Source organism: Euprymna scolopes, chromosome 32, assembly GCF_053919585.1.
Source record: "Euprymna scolopes isolate OS-2025 chromosome 32, ASM5391958v1, whole genome shotgun sequence".
NCBI classification, from domain to species: Eukaryota; Metazoa; Mollusca; class Cephalopoda; order Sepiida; family Sepiolidae; genus Euprymna; species Euprymna scolopes.
Window position 1 is genome coordinate 8,458,015 of NC_136513.1, and position 23,363 is coordinate 8,481,377.

General features: G+C 35.6%; 1 protein-coding gene and 1 non-coding gene across 2 annotated transcripts in view; both read left to right on the plus strand.

Moving 5' to 3' along the window:
* The first annotated feature begins 854 nt into the window (after positions 1–854).
* Positions 855–23,363, plus strand: part of LOC145256215 (uncharacterized) — a 104,515-nt gene continuing 82,006 nt past the window's right edge. The window contains exon 1 of the mRNA XM_080114832.1: positions 855–988. The gene's annotated coding sequence lies outside the window, so the exon portion shown is untranslated. The remainder of the gene's footprint in view (positions 989–23,363) is intronic.
* On the plus strand, positions 22,945–23,028 carry Trnal-cag (transfer RNA leucine (anticodon CAG)). The gene has a single exon. It is a non-coding gene; the product is annotated as a tRNA-Leu (tRNA).

Genomic DNA, 23,363 nt, shown 5'->3' on the forward strand with positions numbered 1-23,363 from the left:
TATATATATATATATATATATATATTCGGAAGTTATTACGCACGCATACGAATACTATTCTTTCTAGTCTTCCATTACTTCTATCTCGATCCTTAACCCCCCACCCTTTCTCATTCATTCCTATATCTAAACACAGACTCAAATCTGCACCCCATATTGGGTCTTATTTACATACAACCAAATTTTATTTTTCACAACATTTGACGGAACCTCCTTATATTAACTCCCGGTGACAAGAAAGACCTGATATTTCATTGCAAACTTTGCTTTCGTATAAGCTGTATCGCCTGAAGAGGTCTCTAGTTACTGGTAACTAGCTGACCGAAACATCATGACTGTGTAGCAACATATTACTGCTTATGTAAAAACAATAAAGAGTATATTAAAATGACATATACCCCCCCCTTCATAGGAGAGGTAGCACTGTACTAGACTGGCCCAGACAGAGTCCCTTACAGAGATATGCGGACGTATAAAAATAACGTAAACAAACCTTTTTAAAGAAAGACACACAGATAAATAAATAAATAAATAAATAAATAAAAGAAAAACTTTTTAAAAAATGGAAAGGAACAAGAGAAATGACTCAAACCGCTGGACCCACGCGCACTTTTTATTTTATTTACTTATTTTATTGTGTGAAAAATAAAAGCGATCGTCGCTCTACAAATTAAAATATATGTAAGGCGAATCTGTAGTAAATAAACTCCGCCCATTTTATAAGCTCCGCCCATTTTGAGCTTTTAAATAAATTGGTGTGATTTATCGAACGAATATTTAAAAAAAAAAAAAAAAAAATGGAACAAAAGTTCCCAAAGACTGCCATTGGTCAAATATAAGTAACTTATAACCTATAATTCTTGTGTCATTTTTTATTTTTTTAATTTATATAAATTGGTTCTTACCTGTCTCCCATAAGTACAACTGCACTGAATGACAATACTAACGTACACACCGTACATCTAAAAGAGAAAAATAACCACGCACCGTAAGTTCGCCATAAGTTTAATTTATTTATTAAACAATATTTATTATATTATTTATTTATTTTTTTATTATCATACATGTTCTAAAATAATTTAACAATGATTTATAATGTATTAACAGGAAGACCCGACGTTGCTCGCTCGGGATCGAAGAAGGGTCACATTACTATAAACTTTTTTTTTTTTACTTTGTTTACTCACCGTTTTCGGCCCCTAATATAGTTGGAAGGGTGCTTGTTAAGAGAGTGCATGTTAAGGTAGAGTAGATAGATCGACATTTTTTCTTTCTTTCTTTCTTTTTTTTTTTTTTTTTGATATGTGGTTTAAAGCAAAAACAACAGTTACTTAATCATCATGTCGAAAATATTAATATATCCAAAAATTACGAAAATTCATCGAGTAGAACAACTGCTATTATGTTTTTAGCAAAAAAATAAAAGAAAGAAAAAAAGAAGTCTATCGCTATGGTCTAAAACAGTACGTCAGCCATTAAAGCGGCGAAAAGGGAAATAAGTATGTCCCCTGTATTCGCAGTCTTCAAGGTGTGCACATCTAGGAAAAATGCGATTTCCTCCACTTTTCAGTAAGCATTATTTTTTAACTATAAATACTTTTCTACTCGATGAATTTTCGTAGTTTTTGGATATATTACTATTTTCGACATGTCAAGTAAGTACTGTTGTTTTGCTTAAAACTGAATATTTAAAAAAAAATCGATTTGTCGACTCTATCTTAACAACACCCTCGGAAGAAACTTAAATGTCAGAAAACTCTTTGAATCAGTGTTTTATACATTTGCCGGCTAGGGATTTTTATCCTCGTGGCCACCAAATCAACAAAGATTAATGACCTGGTCCCTGTTGATTGCGCTGTGATGCTGTTCCTGTGTAGTTCTAGGAGGTCCACCCCTCCCAGATTTTGCCTTCTCTTTGAGAAAGGGGTTAGTTTATTGTTGGTAGCCTGATGCGCCCTTACTGGGGAATGCCGACGGGGTATGCTCGGGAGGGGGGGTCCCTTTTTGCAGGTTAGAATGCTCCCATCCTCGGGGCTGCTGACTTCTCAATCCCACTTTCCGACCCTTGTGTCACAGTTCTTTCAGTGGGAGAGAAATAAATAACTAGGTGTTTTATACATAAGGTTTAAATTTCATTAAAATCAGGTATACATATTTAAAGTTGTCAGGGGTTCCTCTCACCGTTGGTCACTTAGACATATATGGGACACATAGATATTTGGCATATAGACATTTGATTTAGAACCACTTTCATTGTCTTCCTGGTAGATTTTATACATATAATATAAATTTTATTAAAATAAGATATATTTGAAGTTTTAAGGTAACTATGTTATTATTACCCTCTTAGGGGTGCCCTTATATATATGGGAATAGTAATCCATGTGTACATATATATATATATATATATATATATATATATATATATATATATATATATATATATATATAATGAATGAATGACAAAAGTCTATATATTCCAAAGTTCATGATGTTGACCATCTTACAATTTATTCCATTAATTCAGTTGACATTTACAATTCTTGACAGTACCCGTTTCGTAGCACAAAATCAACCAATTATTATCTCAGTCAGTGAATCTATTGTGCTACGAAACAGATACTGGCAAGAATTGTAAATGTCAACTGAATTAAAGGAATAAATTGTAAGATGGTCAATATCATGAACTTTGCAATATAGACTTTTGTCATTCATTCATTATATTTCTCTGTAATTGCATTGAGCTTCTTAAATAAGGTTTGGTATATATTATAAGGAAATAAAGTATATTTCCACAAATATATATATATATATATATATATATATATATATATATATATATATATATATATATGAAATAAAATGGAGGTGAAAGGACCTGGATACTCAACGTTTCGCCCGATTTATGTGGGCTTCTTCAAGAGCCATCCCTCTTGAAGAAACCCGCATAAATCGGGCGAAACGTTGAGTATCCAGCTCCTTCCACCTCCATTTTATTTCATATCGTCGGATTTAATCCAGCTCAACAACCATATATATATATATATATATATATATATATATATATATATATATATATATATATATATATCGCCAAAGAATGAGAGTTCATATAGAACGTTGTTTTAATTTGAATAAAATAAAATACGCATCAAGTACGCTTGAAAGCCAAATCATAACGTAATATTTTTTCCTAATATTACGTTGTATTTGGCTTTCAAGCGCACTTGATGCGTATTTTATTATATATATATATATTTGGATCGACGAAGATTTCAAGCGTTTTGCTCAAGTTTTCAATTTTGATTAGTTTCGTTTTCCGTTTTGTATCATGGCGTTTCGGTTTTTACATCAACAAGCCATACGACGACCATAACTTGTTATTCAATCAATATCCAATGTTTAAATTTATATATTTTAATTGTGTAATACAAAATGTGTATTTCTCAATAGATTTTAACTCGAAAAGATTCCACACGTAATTAAATTAACATTTTTTTTAAATACTTGCACAGAACTTTTTGCAATCAACTCATGCCGTGAGTTTGTGATCTTACCGGATTAATTCCTATTTTAGTCACCTAAATTATTTAAAGTGAAGTGCGTTTCTTTATATTTTTGTTATTTACTAAAAAATTTAATTTTACTTAAATCATATTTAGTTAAAAAAAAAAAAAGAAAGGAAATAACATTAAAAACGCTCAGTTTCATCGTAAAAACGCTGAAATGAAAATTATAACCAGCATCTTGAAAAGTCGACAAAGAGGCTAACTACTGAAGAACGATAACCCAACCTTACAATCTTGTCCTTTACCTAAGAAATTCTAAAGCTGAGTTATCGTTCTTCCTTGGCGGTCCTGCCGGTCCTCTATCTCAACTTGTTTATAAAAATGGCGACTATATTTTTTCAGGCGAGTTTTTGTTGCGATATTTTGTAGGCATGATGAAATTTGCCTATAACTTAATTTTGATCATGTTGTGTTTTCGTTGTAGCGTTGTTACTACTACTACTACTACTACTACTGCTACTACTACTAGTAGTTATCACATTGGTCGTCATCAGTGATTGCTCACCGATAGTAACCGGTGGTGGTGGTGGTGGTCCCTGGAGTCTGAATGATACCAAGTCTCCCAAAACTCTTAGTACTTTCCACAATAATCTTGCGTTATCGCAACAACTGCTTACCATTGATTTCTTGTTGGTGATGACCATTAGTCACCTTAGATTGTTATAATAATAATAATAATAATAATAATGATAATAATAATAAACCACACTAAATAAATGAGGAGGATCAAGGAGGATGGAAAGACTGAGGAGAGAAAGCACTAGCCAGACCTCCGCTGGATGAGTGCAAAAAAGGCCTTGTGGAGGGGGCTTATTGCCTCCCAAATTCCAGAGAAACGAATGGTCACTGCCAACGAGAAATCAATGGTAAGTGGCTGTTGCAATAACTCAAATTCTTTTGCAAAGGTTATCAAAAGAGGTGGAGAGTATTGGAAATCTGGAGAGACTTGTTGTCACTCAGACTCCAGAGAACACCACAAGTTGTTATTAAAGAGAAATCCTTGATGATGGCCTGTGTGACTACTGTTAGTGAGTAAATACTACTACTACTAATACTAATAATAATAATAATAATAATAATAATAATAATAATGAAAACTCCTAGTAAGCGACAATAATAATAATCATCATCTTATAAACTGTGCCCCACCACCCTCCAAAGAAATATCGGCATTAGCCCCGGCTAATGTCACACAAAAAATGTATGATTGGTCAAGCAGGATGGAAAAAAACAAGGGAGCAGAACATTAACCAAACCTTCACTGAATGAGTTCAGAGAGTACTGGGACCTTGGAAACGCTTATTACCACCTAAGAATTTAGAGAAGATTAATGGCCTTTGCCAGCAAGAAATCAATGGTAAGCGGCTGTTGCGATAACGCAAAGTCATTTGCAAATGAAAAGTACTGAAAATCTGAGGAGACTCATTGTCACTCAGACTCCAGAGAACACCACCGGTTGTTTTCAGTGAGTAATCTCTGATGATGACCTGTGTGTGAACTCCTAAGAGTAGTAGTAGTAGCAGTAGTAGTTAAAAGCAAACAAACAACAAAACAACAGCTTGAAGATAGAAATGATTCTATCAATGGATTTGTCAGGTGAATGGCGAGACAGCCACCTCGAGAATTAGTAATGATAGTTGAAATGGGCAGAATGTGATTATTGAAGATGATGGCTCAAAAAGAATTTGTTAACATTGGACTTGAAGACGATCATGTTGTAGCCACCTGGGAAGGAGCCTCGTGGCATTGTGTTACACAGACAAAAAAATTCCTGAACTAGCTGCATATACCTGGGGTTACCCAGGAATCTTTTTACTTCCATGTTTCTTTCATTCATTAACCTCCTCCAGCCTTTTTATTGCATGTTCTTATTCACTTGTCCCCACCCCAACGAGGGCAAAGTTAGACACAGCTCCTCAAAAACGGGCACTTTGGATTGAAACCAAAAATAAACATTGCCTAAGTCTAAAAGGATTGACTGACCGAGGACAGAACAGACGAAGTGTAGCATCAGAACAGATATTACACTTTGTAATATTTATTTACAGAAAATATAGGTTTTTAGTTCTCTTCCACTGCAAGAACTTAGACATCAGGGTCATAAAATGAGATTGAAAAGTCAGCATCCAGAGGAAGAACCCTCTGACCTGCAAAAAGTACCTAAGAAGCCCCGTCGGCATTTCCTGTTAAGAGCGCCTCAGGCGATTAGCAATAAACTAACTCCTTCTCAATGAGAGAAGGCAAAATCTGGGAGAGTAGACCTCCTAGAACTGCATAGAACTAAACTCAAACTGCAAAATCAACAGGAACTGGATTATTACAGGAATGGTTTAATCTCTGTTGATTTTGGAGGCCCGAGGGTAAAATTACAGCCACCGAGAGTGGTGGTGGTGGTGAAATTCCCTTAAAAAATTAGGCATAAGGCCATCAAAAGTGTGAGGCTAATGAGTGCCGTTTTTCATTGTTGGTAAAGCGTTTCTCAACCTTTTTACCTTTGTAAAGTCCTTCATGATAATTGTGAGGAACCACTATACAAGAAAATATTTTACAAACTTATTCATTTACTTCTTCATAATGCAAGCAATATTTTCTTTTTGTTATAACTGGTTTCATAGATGAGTAGTTCTTAAACTAGCTGTATATTGGAATATTTTTCGTCTTCAATTTAGGTTAAATACAAAAAAAAAAAGAAATTTTTCTTAAATTTATTGAAATCAACAAATTTATCAACATATTTATCTGACACCTACTTCAAACACATAACTGTATCCAATTCTGTAGATGTTTAAAAATTTAGGTTTGTTAAAAAAAACAAAAAAAAAAGTGAAAAATTAATTTGCACACAGGTGCATTTGCACCTACGTAATAATTTTTGCCTAGTTATCAGTATCTCTTGAAGGAACTCTTGGCAAGCTCTTAAGAAATTTAAGAGTTTCATAGAACCTTGGTTAAAAAACCATGATAACAATGCCTATCTTACTCTTAACGAGAATCACCTCAGGCACCACAATACCACATTTACCCTAGGTTGCCCAACTTGATATCCCCAAATTGATTGGAAATTTTATTGCTCATAAATTATACATGCCCCAACTCACTGTCAAATGTCTCTGAATTATTTAATTAATTGGAATGCTTATTGAGATGAGTATTATTTATCCATTTATTTATTATGGACTATTATTCTCATCTCCCAGTAGATATTTCACAACATTTTGGCCAACTATTACTCTGGCCTTCGTTATCTGGTTAATTGTGATGGGATAGGAACGCTGAATCTCCTAACTGCATCCTCAATTACTGTCTTCCATAGTTGTTGTCATCTCACCACATCTGGGCCAACTAAGCCTCTGGTAGGCTTTGGATAGGATTGAAACTGCTATTTTCAGACAATGCTCTCCTGGAACCATAGAGATTCAACGTCTCTATTCACTGCGCCATGGGCCTCGAAGGGCGATCAAGGTTGAATTTTTTGGTCTTATAAATCCGGGAGCAGTTGCAATCCTACCCAAAGCTGGCCAGAGGCTAAGTTGGCCAAAACGTGGTGAGACGACAACAACTAACATCGTGAAACAACTACTAAAAGATGAGGATAATAGTCCGCAATAAATAAATGGATAAAAAAAATACAAATTAATCATTTCCAATTAATTAAATAATATACTATTCGGTACGGACCTGACAATGGAAGATCAGATAACAAATAAACGTGGGTTTATAAGACTAAAAATCCAACCTTGATTGCCCTACGGGGCCCATGACGCAGTGGATAGAAACATTGACTCTCTATGGTTCCAGGTGAGCATTGTCTGAAGATAGCGGTTTCAATCTTACCCAAATCTGACCAGATGCTTAGTTGGCCAAAACGTGGTGAGACAACAATAATTATGGAAGGCAGTAATTGCCGAGGATGCAGTTAGGAGATTCGGAGTTCCTATCCCGTCACAGTTAACCACCTGACGAAGGCCAGAGGAATAATTTGCCGAAACATTGTGAAACAACAACTAAAAAAAAAAAATTTCCTATAATAAAATGTTTTTATATTTAGAGAGATAATTCGATGAAGGAATTTATGGCATTAAACAAAAATCGATTTTGCAATGGAATCGATAGATCGTCCTTCAAAAGCTTTTCTTTAAAATCCCATAAATATATGTGTGTTATTTGAATTATTTGTTCTACTATTTTCATTTCGAGTGGTTTTCACACACCAATTCGGCTGATGTAACCTTAAACCTTCAGGTGCATTTTTCAAAACCCAGGAATCATTTTGTCAAACTCAAACTGTCAAATGCAATATGGGAACTATTTTTCCTGTCCTGGAATTTACCGTCTTTCCCATTGGATCTTTATCATATCCTTTTTCTCCCTTTCTTGCTTTCCCTATCTCTTTGAATCACTATAAACTTTTTAAAAACTGTTAAATGACTTTTTTGGTTGCAAATATGATAAATTTCATATTGTTTGCTTCCTGTGATGCATTAACCTGCAAATTTTTTTGTATATTTTACAAACCTCTTCCCTCTGATGAGAAGAATTGCTCTCTTCGAAACTCCATGGAATAAGGTTTTTCTTGTTTTATTTGTACTCCTTGTCGAATAATTAAAAATTTGTATACCTTCCTTACAGGTTTATAAGGTTCTTTTAAAATTTGAATAAATTTTCAATAAGCTCTCTCTCTCTCTCTCTCTCTCTCTCTCTCTCTCTCTCTCTCTCTCTCTCTCTCTCTCTCTCTCTCTCTATAGTAAAAAATAATTATGACAGCCCCTTTAAGAAATTCGTTTCTTGTCGTTGAGCACTTTCAGTTGAATTAAAAGTCGGTCAATTTAGCTCTTATGCGTAGATCATCGTATAACGATTAGATCACTGTCTGTCTGGCGTAAATGAACACTTAAAATTAAGATGTTTAAAATTCAACGTTATTTCAAGCGGTTAATGGTAGCCGAATGGATTAGGTCTCCGCTAATCGAGCCAGAGATGTCTCGTGATACGGGGTTCGAATCGTTCGACTGGTAGTAATCGTGACACCCTGCACTGAAGATTCCTGAAAGGATGAAACACTAGTGTCTGTAGGTATTTAATTATTATAGTAAAAAAAAATAATTATAAATATATATATATATATATATATATATATATATATATATATATGTTATTTATAATTAGTGGTTCCCAAATGTTATTTATAATTAATGGTTCCCATATTGTGTTAAATTATAGAATTGTAAGATTCACTGAAACTCCATTGAAACTCAGGTGTTTATGAAAGAGTGCTCAATGAAAAAACAAAACATATCTCATGTCTCACGTGACGTATGCCTCACAATTATTGAAGCTTTGAAGTCGAAAACGTTCGCGAATATGGCAAATTTCTTTTTACACTCGAACAGAATGTTCAGAAACTAGTCCGTCAAAAAGAAAAAAATGGATTGTAAGAGAAACAAACAAGAGTTGTCTCTGCTCTTCAATGAAACGTGCATATATATATATATATATATATATATATATATATATATATATATATATATATATATAGTGATTAGTAGTAAGATTGTAGATCTAAAAACAAAAATAAGTTTAAGGCTCCTAAAATTCAAACTAGGACCCGTGGCATAGTGGATAAAGTATTTGGTAAATTCGGTTGTAAATTTACACTTTTAAGAAGGTTGAAAGTGCAATTCTCAGTGCGAATGACAATCAAAATACAATTGCGAATTACTTTAGACTTGTCATAGCTAACGGAATAAGAGTATGTTATTCTCATTGATTAAATAAAAGTTTCGTTTGAAATTCTGTGCAAATTTCCAGGTTTGACTGAAAGTGGGATTTGAAAAACCAGCACTCTAGAGAAAGAGCATTCTGGCCTACAAAAAATGCCTGAGCAGCTTCATTGCAATTCTCTGGTAAGTGTGCCTCAAGCAATTAGAAATAGATTAACCATTTCTCAAAGGTTGAAGATAGCAAGCAAATCCTGGGAAGCTGGACCTCCTAGAACTGTTATTTACTTCCTTTCCACAGCAGGAAGATGTGACATATGATTAAGAAAGTGGTGAAAGTGAAGCCAACGACTAAAAGGAGGAACAATGCTGGGCAGCCCGTCAGCATTCTCCGGTAGGGGCGCCTTAGGCAGTAAGCAATAAGCTTACTTCCTTTGAAAAACGGGAGGTAGCAGCCTGGGAGGGTAGACTTCCTAGAACTGCACAGGTCTATACCTTAGCCAACTTCAGTAATTACCTAGACTTTAAAAACCGTATTTCTTTTAAAATAGTCCATGTCCGTAATAGTAATGATTATTTATTTTTCTTTGGTTTGATTACCTATGAGTTACTTTAGCTTGCTAATCTTGTTTTTTTTTGCAATAAAATATGACCCTAAAAATGTTACGCTTAGGCATGAATTACCATTGACAGACGATATTTTATCAGACAGTTGCGTCTTATAAACAACAAATAGTGTCCTTATTGACCTGCCTCCCACGAGGGCAAAGTTTACCAACAAAATAGATTTTTAATGTGGGGAAAATCCAGCCAGTCTATTGGCATTCCTACACGAACGAGAACGTCTCAAACAACAGACAATGAACCTATACCTTCTCAAAAGATAGGGGTGGGGTAATGCTTGGGAGGATGATATTGTACTCTGTTTTAGTCCTAGCCGAAAGGCTGGAAATACACAAATAATGACCCTAATTAACATCTCAGTAAATGTTTACACCGACCAATAAAATTTGTTTTTTTATGGTCTTCAGTATTGCTGACAACGAATCTGATATTCAAACTCTCGCAAATTTACTGTTTGCATGGTATTAACCCCTGCACCCTGGCACTATTTTGCACTATTTCACCACCTTCGTTAACGCTGCAGCAGTTCTTACTGAAATGTACGTTCGTCTATGCACGTGCGTAGTCATGTGACGTTTCACAAGGTATATGAATGCATGGCAGACATTTTAAATTATTAGAAATACTTTTTATAAAATAAAAAAATAGTTTTTACCTCATTTAATAGCAAAAATAATGCTGTCAGTAAGTTTTCATGATCCGTTTACAAAAACATCAAGTGTCAGTATTTTTTTTTTCACGCCAAGCATGAAAATAGAACTTTAAAAAAAATATATATGAACTTTAAAAAAAAAAAATATATTTATGAACTGTTTTTTTTTTTTAATCAAACAAAAAACAGTTCATAAATACATTTAAAAAAGACAGTTCATAATTATTTTTCTCGTTGAAGAAAAAAACAAAACAGTTTATAAATATTTTTTATAGCAGTTATATTTTTATGTTTATGTTTATAAACATCCACAAAGCTGTATGTTTAATGGGGTGCACAGATTCATTCGATTGTTAATGGCATAGTTGATCGTCTATTTGCGTTATGTGTGACAGACTACTGGAGAAGCTGAAGTTAAAGTTGTTAGAAAAAACTTTCTATAAACATCCACAAAGTTGCATGTTTAATAAGATACACAAATTCATTCGACGAACAGGCCTGCAAGTGAAAAATATTTAACTAAGAGAAGAGAATGGGAAATAGATGTGGCTTGGGATTTGACCACCTAGAATTCCATTTCTCTACTTGAAAAAGCAATGTTCCGTCAGATACAAGGTTCCCTGCTAATTATTTATCCCCCTTTCACGGCAGGAATATGTGACATAACGGTCTGGAAAGTGGGATTTGAAGCCAGTGCTCCAGAGAAAATGCTCTCGAATCAAACAAAAATTGCCAAGGCAGCTCCATCAGTATTCCTTTGTAGAAGTTCTTCAGGTGATTAGCAATAAAGTAATCCCTTTTCAAAGATCACGAAAGTAAAGCCAGGAAAGGTGGACCCCCTAGAACTACACAGGACCATACCTTATACCAGCAGAATGCCCAAGACTCTGCCAGTCTGATGTTGGTATGAAACCACGACTCCAAAGGGAGGCTGTGTAGTTATGACCCACTAAGGTTATCAAATATTTATCTTTATACCAGATGGTGAACCTCCTGATCAATCAGTTTTTTTATGTCTATAGATTGCCAGATAAAAATCTCAAGGGAGTTTTTGGCATGAACCAAGTTATATCTATATATATTCCAGCAGAGAAGTAGAGGATAAGCAGTTAGGAGCTGAATTAATAGACTGTGTTCGTTCGGAAGATAAATTAGCCTTGATTTGCAAGCCTGTCGTTCAATAAAAAAAAAAAAAAAACGATTATCATTGTAACGTGTCTCACGATAAAGTTATATTACTTGTTTTAAACTGGAGTTGTGGCTTTGTTTTGAGGGAAAATTCTTCTGTTGCGATGTTGACCGAGAACACAATTGATTTGAACATGGACTTCCAACTAGCAAAACGAAAACATAGTAGGTGGTGCCTTTTTCTCTTCCCTACAACCTCTTATCCACAGAAGAAACGTTGCAAGCCTGTCTCTGCTCTATTGCTATTTTTATGGTAAGCGCTCGTCTGAGCTTCAATCTATGCCCCCCTCTTGCCAGACTTTCACAAAAAACACTCGTTTAGTTACAACCACCATCAACAATTTCCCACACTCTCTATCAGTGCCTAAATCTAAATGTAGATTCTATGAACTAAGCTTCTTTCCTAGAACTGCCCGCCTGTGGAACATTGTTCCACTTGGCCTGCTTCCCGAATGACTAGAATATTGTAACCTTCAAGTCCAATGTAAACAAGTTCTTGTTGAATCGCCCCTTTTAAAATCAAATTCTACCCAACTTACACTATTAAACTACCACTTTACATTCATTGATCCTTATCCTTGAATGGCCTTCGGGCCTTGATAAGTGGTTACTCAACCGCAAAAAAAAAAAAAATGGAGAATCACGGCTTGTGCAGTGAACGCGGACAGATCCACATTCTCATTTCTAGCCAAGTGAAATGAATAAGACCAACTCCATTTTTAGTATTTTAACGGTTGGAATTTGATTAGGGATTTCACATACAGTTACGGCGAGGGGTGGGGTAGAATCTTAATTGTTCATATCTTCTCTCTCTCTGTCTGTCTGTCTCTCTCTCTCCTTCTCTCTCTCTCTCTCTCTCTCTCTCTCTCTCTCTCTCTTAAAATTGCACAAAAAAATATGCAACAACAAATGTATGTTTGTCAGTGTTAAATTAAAGTTTCAATAATTTTAAAACAGGAAAGGTTATGCTATGGGGGTTACGGAAAGGGTAGGGTTAGAGTTAGGGTTAGGGAGGCAGCTACTATACAATGTGACACAATGGAGAGTGTAAATATCTCCACTGGACCACCTATAAAAAGTTGAATATCGAATACAGCAGCAAGTCCTGGGAACATATACCAGAAAGAACTGTTATAAATACATCATACACCATCCATTTTGACTATGTGATTTCTGTATATACATACTTAGAAAAAGGAGCTGTTAACCCTGATGTGGGATAAGAAGGAAAGCATAGCAATCCTAGTTAAAGTAAATGTCCCTAATGATGCTTGCTTAAAATAAAGCAGACAAAAGATAACAAAATACCTCATGTATGACACGAAAAGAAACTGGAATCTATGTAAGATCTCTATCATTCCAGTAATCACAGGAACAACCGGATTTATGAAAAAAGAAAAACTGCTTGGTGAATATACCCGGTGAACCAAGTGTAAAAAAAATATACAAACAATTACACCTAATAAGATGGGTACAATCATAAAAAAAAATCAGTACGTGTGCATTTACTGACCCACAGTTTCCACAAAGTGTGCTCGGCTGCTGACGGGAATAACCGGAAGTAGTCAATCGCGAAATGTTAAACCGCTGCGAGAAAATTATAATGATAAACAGGAAAAACATGGAAATACAGTAAATAAAATTACAAACATGTATCTAACCGTAAACCGTCAACCCTAACCCTAAACCTGCACAATTAAAAAAATTTTTTTTTCTTCCAATATATAAAAAAAAGTAGTCTTCATACATTCGAATTAGTTAAAAACAGACGGCGCATTCATTAACACTTGAGAAACGCTTGGCCAACCTTTTCTGGGTATTTCCATCAGCTGCTGAGCAAGCCTGAGAAACTTTGTGGAAATTGCAGGTCAGTAAATGTTATTGGTCCCGCACTATCATCCAAGCTCTAACCTATGTCCTCTCGCCACAATGTTGCATCCCTGTGCCTGTTTTACAAGTATTTTAATGAAATGTGCTCTGATGAACTCATAGCACTTGTGCCCCCTCAATGTACACACTCCCGACAAGAATCAAAATTCCACCTCTTCACTGTTTAGGTCTCTACATGCCAAAAAGCCTTCTACTCTAATAGTTTCTTCTCTTAGATTGCTAGACTTTGGAATTCCCTCCCTGTTTCCTGTTTCCCTGACTGTACTAACATGCAAAAGTTTAAATGCAATACAAATAGGCATCTTGCTTCTCAAGTCCCCAAATAATGCCCCGTGGACAAGATCCCAAACAGTAACCCCTTACATCCACGTGGCAATATGCCTCATTTGATGTAAAAAGGAATAAACAAACATGCAAACGAAAAAACGTAATTCACTTTGAGTTATCACAGCAACCGTTTACCATTTAATTCTTGTTGAAAACATTCAATGGCTTCCCTGGAATTTGATTAACAATAATTCTCTTTAGAATTAAGTATTCCTCTCGCCCATCGAGTGGAAGTCTGGATGGTGCGCCCCCTCATTGGTCTTTCCATTATTTTTGACTCTTCACAACTATTTTTATTGGTACCAACACTGTTAGTGCTACCACATTTAAGAGTTCTCACACAGGTCATCATCAGTGATTGCTCTCTCACAATAACCATTTACCATTAATGTCTTGCTTGCAACAACCATTTTTCTGCTACAAAAAATTTCCAAAGTTTCAGTAATCTCTGCACCATTTCAGTGGAGGTCTGGATAGTGCTCACTCTCTCCTGAAGCTTTCCACCCTCTTTGATGTGTCACAATTATTTTGTGCAGTAAAGGCTGGTGCTATCACGTTGTGTGTGTATTTTTTAAATTTTTTTTATAGTTAATGAAATTCATTGCAGTTTCAGTTGTATCGGTTTCATATGGTTGTGTTCTATTTTTTTTAATTTTTATTTTATTTCTATTACAACCGCCATGTACCTGTAGTGTTTGTATTAATAGTTTAAATTGGTTTCAGCAGTCAAGGATTTTCCTTAAGATTTCAGCTGTTTTCATCATCTTCCTTTTGATTCCAATTTCTCTGAGCATTTTTCTTTTTTTTTCAGTTTTCCACTCATTTGCTTTCTTCTGCTTCTTTTATCTTTACTCTCTGCTGTGATGGGACAGCAAAATCTACAATTTGGCAGTGCCTTTTTTTTTCTAATCAACTATTACAATGTCCGGTTTCCTTGTTTAAATTAGTTAATCTAATGTACATCCATGTCACAGAGGATTTTGTGATTGCATTGTTTTGTGCAGCTGTCAGTAGTGATTCTGTTTCTCTGTTCAAGTGTCCTTTTCTTCGCCATCTCCAGGTGTTTTCATGGGTTTCTTCTCTTGATTATTATTATTATTATTATTATTATTATTATTATTAGTATTAGTAGTAGTAGTAGTAGTAGTAGTAGTAGTAGTAGTAGTAGTAGTACTTATTAGGAGTTCTCACATGGATTAGTACAGTATCCAGTTTGTTTCTTTACTTTTTGCCTTCATGTTTAAAATGTAGTTGTTTGCATAGTTCCCAGTGTATTGCTTTCCCTACACAGTTGTGTCTATTCTTGTATTCGTTTTGGACTAGTTTGCTGCATTCACTTTTTATGTGATTTACCATTTGGTTCATTTGTCTACAGTGTCTTTCCTGGGTTTGATCTATTTTAGCTTTAATGTAGTTAATTTTAATTGCATTGTTTTGTACAGTTGTCAGTAGTGATCCTGTTTCTCTGTTCAAGTGTCCTTTTCTTCGCCATCTCCAGTTGCTTTCATGAATTTCTTCTCTTTATTATTATTATTGGCTCACAAAGAGCTTTCACACAGGTCTTCAGAGATTTTTCCCTGAAAACAGCCTGTGGTGTTCCCTGGAAGCTGAGTGACAACAAGTCTCCCCAGGTTTCCAGTACTCTCCACCTCTTTGCATTATTGCAACAGCTGCTTGCCATTGATTTCTTGTTGGCAGCAGCTATTGGTCTTTGCTGGGATTAATAATAATAATAATAATAATAACAATAAGCCTCCCCAAGGTCCCAGTTCTCCTCGCACTTATTCGGCTGAGGTCTGGTCAATTCATTGGTCTTTCCTTCCTCCTTGTTTCTACTTGGTTATTTGGTCACACTCTTTTGGGGGAGGGGGGCAGTGATGTGGTCATAGGGATAGTGTTGGGTTAGAGAACTTATAGATATGCGGTTTCAGTGTTCTTGGTTCCATGTAGTGTTTCATATTTTGCCTTTACAGCAGTTTGTCTGGTCCACACTTATTGCTCTTGTGTGTTAGTTTCCACATTCAAAGGTTTTCCTTAATATTTCAGCTGTTTTCATGATTGTTGTTCGTTGTATTTTTCCAGTCATTCCATTCATTCCAATTTCTCCCATTATTTTTTCAAAGTTTTTAGGGATTGTTTCTGGTGCTCCTACTATTATAGGTATTATTTTGATTTTCTTCATCTTCCACACTCCTTTCATCTCTTTGGCTAGCTCTGTGTATTTGCTCCATTTCTCCTTTTCTTTGATATTCACCTTGTGGTCATCTGGAACGGCAAAGTCTACGATTTGACAGAATTTATTATTATTATTATTATTATTATTATTATTATTATTATTATTATTATTATTTGTGATCAATAGGAGTTCTTACATGGGCCATCATTAGAGATCACTCACTGACAACAACCGGTGGTGTTCCCTGGAATCTGGATTACAACAAGTCTCCCCAAACTTGCAGTACTCTCCACCTCTTTTGATAACCTTTGCAAATGTCTATGTGTCACTGCAACAACAACAACAGCTTACCAGTGACTTGCATTGGTTGTCGGTAGAATTTGGATGGCAATAAACCTCAACAAGATTTCAATCCTCTTTGCACTTGTTTAATGGAGGTCTGGTTAGTGCTTTCTCCCTCAGTCTTTTCATCCTCCTTGATTATTAATGACTATTTGGTGTGGCGCCAGTCTATGCCGACACTATAATTAATTTTCTTTAGGTGGAAGTATAGTTAACTTATAATTTTGGAGTTTTAGATTATTATTATTATTATTATTATTATTATTATTATTATTATTGTTGTTGTAGTAGTAGTAGTAGTAGTAGTAGTAGTAGTAGTAGTAGTAGTAGTATGCACTAGACGTTTTTACACAGATCATCATCAAAGATTTCGCTTTGAGAACAACCTGTGGTGTCCCCTGGGGTCTGGGTGACAACAAGTCTCCCCAGATTACTCTCTACTTCTTTTCATGGCCTTGCAAATGACTTTTTATTATTGCAGCAACCCCATATCATTGATTTCATTTCGTTGATCTTTACTGGAATTTGGGTGGCAATAAGCAATAGTACTCTTTGCACTCATTCAGTGGAAATCTGATTAGTGCTCCACCTCCTAGGTACTTCCATTCTCCTTGACTCTTCATGACTATTTTGTATGGTATCAGCTGAGGCTGATGTCTTTTTAGGAGGATGGGAATTGCACAGTTTATAAGTTTCCTTGGACTCATGTCCCATTTCTTTCACCTTGCGTTTTACTTCTATTGCAATTTACATGTGGCTGCTTAATACAGGGTGGAACAATAAATTTGTCACCCTAAAGAAAACAACACTACAGCTTTATTTTAAAACTTTTATTGGAAAATTCAATTCAGGTAACTTGATTATGTAATACAGCTGACATCTATTCAATATAGCACCCTTCAGCCTCAATCACCACTTTAATACAGGTCCAGAACTGGGAGTATGACTTTTCCACAAGTGCTAGCGGGAGCTTGGCAAAAAACTTGGCAGATGGCGGCAATCAGACTGGTTTTGGTGTTGTGGGAGGTCATGTTGGTGATGTTCTCGCTGTATGACCAAACAAAGAAGTCCAGCAGATTCAGGTCAGAGGATGAGAGAGGCAAATGAGAGAAGGGTACAAAATTGTAGCACTCCTTCTGGAGTCAAGCATGGGTCTCTTTGGACTTGTGGGCTAGCGCTGAGTCCTGCTGCTACACCCAGGGTTTGTCAGTGGCCACCTAATTGCACCAAGGGATCACCACACTCTTCAGCACATCCGGGTACACTTTAGTGTTGACTTTCAAGTAGACTTCAAAGATACAAGGTGGCATGATATGGCTCTCACTTGAAACCACACAAAAGACCATAACCATGAGGCGTCCGAGCTATGCTTTCAAATGTTAAACTATCTGGATGTGCATTTTGAGGGTGCTGGCAATGGTTCTGTTGTTATAACTTGGATCGGTAGAGAGCATGAGTTGTACAGTGGTGCATCTCCGATCTCGCTCGTTGAATATTGATTCACTTTTAGACATGATAGAAGGCTCCTATCATTCTTGGGATGTGTACACAACTGGCCAACTAGTAGATGGACTGTAAAAAAAAAAAAAAAAAAAAGAAGACCGGTTTTCATCAAATGAAAATGAAATCATGTTGGTTTTTCTAGAGCGACAATTTTATCATTCTATTTTCATTATTGCATTTTCCATGTGGCTGGTTAGTACTTGTAGTTCATGTGGGGTGGTTTCTGCATTCGAGGATTTTTTTCTTAGGATTTCAGCTGTTTTTATCATTGCCATCTGTTGTAGAGTCTCTGTTTTCCTCTTTATTTCAATTTCTCCTAGTTTTATTTTCTAGGCCTTTTGAAGACTGTTCCTAGTGCTTATTATCTGTATTTTATTGATTTTTCAGATTCCATATTTATTTTAGTTCTCTAAAAAGATCCGTGTATTTGCTTCATTTTTCCATTTCTTCCATCTTTACCCTGTGCTCTGATAGCATGGCAAAATCTAGGTTTGTTTTTTAAGATTTAGCTGTTAGAAAGACTAGACGAGTGTGAAATTGTTTTTAATAAATATTGTTATTGATTAAAAATAAGCTTGATATTTTATTTTTAAATTTTCGAATAGTAAAATAAAATTAATTTTTATTTTTTCAAATTTTCGAATAGTAAAATAAAATTAATTTTTATTTTTTCAAATTTCCGATTAGTAAAATAAAATTAATTTTTTTTCAAATTTTTGAATAGTAAAATAAAATTAATATTATTTTCAAATTTTTGAATAGTAAAATAAAATTTTTTTTCAAATTTTCGATGAATATTTTACTATTTAAAAGTTTAAAAAAAAATTCAATTTTTTTTTTAATAAATAGCAATATTTATTAAAAACAATTTCACACTCGTCTGGTGTTTCTAGCAGTTAAATCTTAATTGTTATTGAGTGTTTCAAACAGTAAATTCCTTTTTACAGTTTGTAGTTTCTTTTCTTTTTATTAATTGTAATGACGTCCGGTCTCCTTGCTTGAATTAGTTTATCTGTTTGTATTTCCATGTCCCAAAGGATTTGTAGTTTTCGTTTCCCAATACTGTCTCCGGTTTGTGTTTGCACCATTTGCTGCCTGTTCAAAATAGTATTGCTTTCCCAACACAGTCTTGTCTGTTTATGCATCATCATCATCATCATCATCATCATCGTCGTCGTCGTCGTCGTCGTCATCATCATCATCATCATCATCATCATCATCATCATCATCATCATCATCACTACTACTAGGCATTTTCATTCAGGTTATCATCAGTGATATCTCTCTGACAATAACTGGTGTTTTCTGCAGCCTGAGTGACAGCAAGTCTCCCCAGATTTCCAGTACTGTCCATTTCTTTCAATAACCTTTGCAAATGAATGTTGTATTATTGGAACGGTCACCTACCATTGACATTTTGCTGACAATAACCATTGGCCTTCTCTGGAATTTGGGTAGCAACAGGCTTCTCCAAAATCTCAGTCCTCTTCACAGTTTTCCAGTGGAGGTCGGGTCAGTGTTTTCTCTCTTTGGTTTTTCCATCCTCCAGCACGTATCTCCAGATTTCCTCTACCCTCCACTTCTTTCAATAATCATTGTTTATCACTCTGCATTCATGCAACAGCCGTTTACCATGGATTTTTGCTGATAGCCGCTATTGATTTTCTTTGGAATTTGGGTGGCAACAAGGCTCATCACAGTTTCAGTATTCTCCATGCCATCTTGTATTCTTGACTACGGTTAATGCCGGAGTTAATGAAGAATATATGTTTGTCATTTGTTGTATTTTTTTTTTTTAGCAAGTATTAGATAGTTGACAGTAAGTTAGTGGCTAGCGATACAAACTGACGACATGTGTGTTCCAAGATCGAATCCAGTTTGTTCCACAAAATTCACTTTTACTTAGGATATTGGTAACCTTCACATGGTCCCTCCTGTAAGTACTCAGTAATTTTCTGGAAAGAATTCTGACTAGAAAAGTATCGGGAAACCAATGCCAACAACAGAATCTTCAGATTCATACGGTATGATGATAAGTAGGTATTAGTCATATTTTTTTACACTTTTAAACTATGATTCTCTGCAATTACCTTGGCGATGATGAGGACAAAGGCACGAACTTGATTAACCTTGACAATAACCTTAAGTAAGGGATGGTGGTCGAGAATGCTTGGATCAGGGTCGAAAACCTAAACGATTCTAAGTGATTACTGTGAAATCATTAGCATTACAAGGCTGATCTCACAAATTTGATTTATTGTGAAAATCTGCCCTTTGTTTTTTTTAAAGATAGCGACGCGAGAGAGTCTCTTTTTACCTACTTATAAAATTTGATTTTCTTAGTCTATCTATCTTCTATATCTATCTATCTTCTATATCTATCTATCTATATCTATATATCTATAAAAACAGAGATGTGTGTGCCACAGACGATTTCTGATTGGTTAATCCAATAATCACATCTCCTAAAAAACTATGGTTCCTACGTTCTTAAATTTACCATAAAATATTATGCTCTTATTTATTGTCCATCTTGGAAGGGTCTATTTTTTTCCTAACTTGCCATTTACAAATTACAAAATTACGAAACTTACACCAGCCATCACAATCCAACCTCCGACACCACGTCCGCCATTCTGGTGCTAGCCGCACACACGTACACACAACACGAAAACAAACGCTGTCCTCCAAAGGACAGACTATTAGTACTACTACCCAGCACACGCGCACACATGCACACATACACACGTTCACTACCGTCCTTGTGTACGTCACGTTGTTATGGCAACCAAGCCCGTTCCCGTTTATCTATTCATTTGCTTATATTTTCTTTTACTACATTTTTTATTTATTTTTTTATTTATTAAAGGTAAGAGAGTAATTTGGGTATGCATACTAAACTGTTAACCATTAGTTTGCGTGTTCGATCCTGATCGATTCTACTTTTTTTTTAAATTCTATTTGTTTATTAAATCCTATCTGAAGCGGGGAGGGGCTATACCCTTTCCTTCCACCTCCCCCCAAGGGTGGGTTCCTAACGGAACGGCGTCCAATCCTCCACCCACCTACGGGCAAGCAGGGGGAGCTGGCCACCATCCCCCCACCAAAAGGGGAAGCCTGGCATTTTCTCACCCGAAAGGGGGGAGCTTGGCAGTTTCTCCCCCCAAAGGAGGGAGCCGGTGTCCCCCCCAAGGGTGGGGTGGGGGCGAAGAGGCCAGGAGAAGGTGACTTTTTTCTTTGGGGGGGAGGAGAAGCCTGAAGGTGGGGTTGGGGATTATCTCTCCCTGAAGGAGAGAGGCAGGCACCAAGCATGTAAATCCAGAGGGGTGACTTTTTTTGTTACCCCTCGGAGTGGGAAGGGGGCCGATCACCCAGGCAACGCCGGGTAACCCCTGCTAGTTTAAAATAAAACTATTTAATTTACGCACTTTTTGGAGTATGACTTCATTCTGTGACGAGTATCATAAAATTTTCCTATATTTTCCGCATATATATATATATATATATATATATATATATATATATATATATATATATATATATATATTTATCAGTGGTGAAAAAAGCGGATTGGAGGATTAGAGTGCTCAATGTGTAGCCAGAGCAGTATATAGGAAATTTAATATTATTATAGAGTCCATCTATGAATTCTGACGAAGCTAATCGGATATTTCCTTTTCTTTTTGAGGATTTTCCCCTAGCTGAAACAATATGTAAACTCATTCTGTACTCACATATATATTATTTAGGCTGAATTGTGTGCTTGCTGCTCCTAACCTTAACCATTCGTTCGTTTGTAATGACCCCCCAAAATTATTTATTGATTTATTTTTCTTTTTTACCTACGTGTCAAAATCAACAGCGTTTATGCTATTGTTATAATGAAATTTTACCTGTTGATTGCGGTATGATGCTAGTCCTATGCAGTTCTAGTAGGTTCACTCTCTCAGGCTTCGGCTTCTCTCTTTGAAAAAGTGTCAGTTTATTGCTAATCGCCTGAAGCGCCCCTACTGGTGAATGCCGACAGAGCAACCCAGGAACTTTTTTGCAGGGCACTGACTTTGGGGCACGGATTTTTTTCAATTCCACTTTTCGACCCTTCTGTCATATTTCTTGCGGTGGGAGAGAAATAAATATCTAGTTTGAGAGTGATTCTATAAAATTACAAAACAAATCTTTATAAATGTCGCAGTAACATTTATTAGGTGGGTTTCTATCACCATTTTGTTTTATTTCTTATTTTGAAGAGATTATCGAGTCTTCAAAGACTTCTTGACCATTTTTTCTTGTTCTCCGGCAGCGTTTAACATTACTGAATTTTCGAACCGAATAAACATTTTTACATTAAATAACAACAGGAAAAACTTATCCAGTTAAGTAGAAAAGCCTTTGATAACATTTTTTGTTATATATTTGTTTTTTGACAACTTTTTCGAATCTATGTGTACAGTAAAACAAACCCCAGATTTGTTTTAAACAAACATTATTTTAAAATTACAAAATTATAGAAAACGCAACAAAAAATAAATTAAAAAAAAAAGTGATGTTTTTTGTCTCGTCTGCACGCTAAATTGTTCTTCGGTCATTTTCGTAACTTGTTTACGGAAAGAGTTGCGTCTCCATCCAAAACAGTAATTTTCGCACGCACCTCTGTTGTACAAAGCTACCGGTTTCTTCTATTGACGCTCCTAAAAACTGCGGAAACAGGAATCTTAATTACCAACAAACTGCGGAAACAGGAATCTTAATTACCAAATCCATAAAAGCATTTTATCTCCCACTCTCCCTCATTAAACTAACTTAATATAAATAAATAAACACACACACACACACACACACACACACACACACACACACACACACACACACACACACACACACACACTATCTCTGCTATATAGTAAAAAAAAAGAAAATCTTGTATTTGTATTTTGTAATAATTTTTAGCGTTTGCCTGTCAGGATGGCCGAGCGGTCTAAGGCGCTGCGTTCAGGTCGCAGTCGGGTCTTCCCGGCGTGGGTTCGAATCCCACTTCTGACAACCATGTTTTGTACATTTTCTGTCAAAGTAAAAAATTATATTGTAAAAATACAAATGTCGGCAATTATCCGAGTTAGTAAAATTTTTTTTTTTTTTTTTTAAATACAGCTTTTTTTTTTTTTTTTTATACGAAAATTCGTGTTTTGTTTGGAATTGAGAATCCCCTTTTTAATCTCAAAAGACAATTGATACCTTCTGAAAGCAGGGTCGGTTGCATAATCATTAATCGCATTTCGCCTGGATCCGCATTGTTCGAGTGGTAAGGAAAAATCAAAGACGAATTGAATCAATGTCGGAATAAGCAGAGAAAAACCGGTGTTATTTCGGAGACACAT